This window comes from Fukomys damarensis, unplaced genomic scaffold (genome assembly GCF_012274545.1).
Source record: "Fukomys damarensis isolate Sample0158 unplaced genomic scaffold, DMR_v1.0_HiC HiC_scaffold_34263, whole genome shotgun sequence".
NCBI classification, from domain to species: Eukaryota; Metazoa; Chordata; class Mammalia; order Rodentia; family Bathyergidae; genus Fukomys; species Fukomys damarensis.
Genome location: NW_022935175.1, coordinates 238 through 2,001, shown reverse-complemented (window position 1 = coordinate 2,001; position 1,764 = coordinate 238). Strand labels below are relative to the sequence as shown.

Genomic DNA, 1,764 nt, shown 5'->3' with positions numbered 1-1,764 from the left:
TTGTATTTTAATAGATTTTTGGGTGGCTAAATGTTTAAAAATATAAAGGGCATATATACCCCAATAGACACATATGTATGTTTGCACACTGAAAAACAAACAAATGAAAACCACAGTGCGGTCCTTAGGCAAAGGTGGGCTAAACTCAGGCACTGGTTTATGAATAGCTTTTCAAGCAGCAAATGGCAAGAAGCTCACCCAGTCCCGCTTCCTCATCACCAGATACTTCCTGGTCTGCAAAGGGCCCGTTTGACTGTGTCATGGTTATACCTCCAGGCTTGTGGTGGGAGCTCCCCTGGAGCCTGTGGCAGTCAACCAAATGGGACAGCTGTATGACTGCGTGTCTGCAGCTGGCACGTGCCGGCCCATCTCCTTGCACAGTGAGTGCCTTGACCCCAGTATCGGGACCCTCAACTCTGCTCATCCCAAGTGTGCCCCCCTCAAAGGCTTCCAGCCTCGAGGGTGTGTTGTTGAGTGTGACCCGATGTGTCTGCCATCTCAGTCCCCCCAGAAGCTGTGAACGTGTCCCTGGGCCTGTCCCTGGTGGCCTCCACTAACCATTCCTGGCTGTTGGTGAGTTGCTTGGGACCCAGGAGGGGCTGGAGGAGGCTGCAGCAGGGAGGAGAGGGTGAGCAGGGGCTCTGGGGCCCCATTGCTCACAGATCTCTACCCCTAGGCCTGTGGCCCAACTGTGCACAGAGCTTGTGGGGAGAACATGTATGCAAAAGGCTCCTGCCTCCTGTTGGGCTCCCACCTACAGATCATTCGGACAGTCCCAGTGACCCTGCCAGGTAGGTCCCTTGGAGACAGAGACAGAGCTTCTCTGGGGACCACAGGGTGGCATGGAAGAATGGGCAGGGTGAGGCCTCCTCAGCCCTTGTGTCCATGTCCCTCTCCCGGAGGTCTGAGTGTGCCTGAGTAGAGCTGGGCAAGCCTGACAAGGGAATTGGAGGGCGCTTTGGCCTGGCTGGAGAGGAAGAGCCCTCAGCGGTGAGGGGAAAAGTTGCCATGGGAACAGAGGGGAGCCCTGTGCAAGCCACAGAGGGTGTAAGGGTCTTACAGTCACCAGCAGGTCCATAGACACTCCCTGAGTTTCTGAAGATCTGAGATGGGAAACGTTCCGTAAGGACCATAGATCCACAAGGGAGGCAGTTCTGAACGAGGCAGTTCTCACTGCTGGCTGCTAGGATTTCTAGACGAACTCTTCCCCTTCAAAGGGGAAAGAGTAAATGATAGATCTGTGGAAGGTGTGATGCACAGTTTTGTCAGGGTCAATGTCTTCCAGAAAGAGTGCATAGATTCCTAATCGCACATGACTTGCGACAGCTTTTCTGACTATCCTTCCGGCAGTGCGTTTGGACCAACAGAAAGTGCAGATAAGCTGGCAATAAAGAGCACACCTGGGGCCACTGGGATACAGCCGAGAACAATGCTTTAGTCCACAGGGGCCATGAAGCCAGGTGCGGCAACTTTTAGCCAAATTTGGAGCAGCAACAGAAACATTCTCAGACCAAAGTGTGCTGGGAGAATCCATACGAGGAACAGAGAGAACGGATGAGGGGGGGTCGAGGCTCTTGGGAGGGGCCGTGGTCCTGTCCGAGACCTGAGAAGCCAGGCAAGGTGATGTGGCACTTTGAACGCGAGGAGGTAATGGCTGCTCATAGACATCTCCCTACTCAGGAGGCCCGATGAAAGTGAACACAGGGGCATAAACCTGGGGCAGGCGAGGCAGCTGTGGATAGAGGTGGGAAGGGCTGGGGTCCA

The 1,764-nt window shown here is 54.4% G+C and overlaps 1 long non-coding RNA gene across 1 annotated transcript; it reads left to right on the top strand.

Annotated features, from left to right (window-relative positions):
• The first annotated feature begins 281 nt into the window (after positions 1 to 281).
• LOC104862601 lies at positions 282 to 744 on the top strand. Its single transcript, XR_780385.1, has 3 exons — positions 282 to 380; positions 503 to 573; positions 677 to 744. It is a non-coding gene; the product is annotated as an uncharacterized LOC104862601 (long non-coding RNA).
• The last annotated feature ends 1,020 nt before the right edge of the window (positions 745 to 1,764 follow it).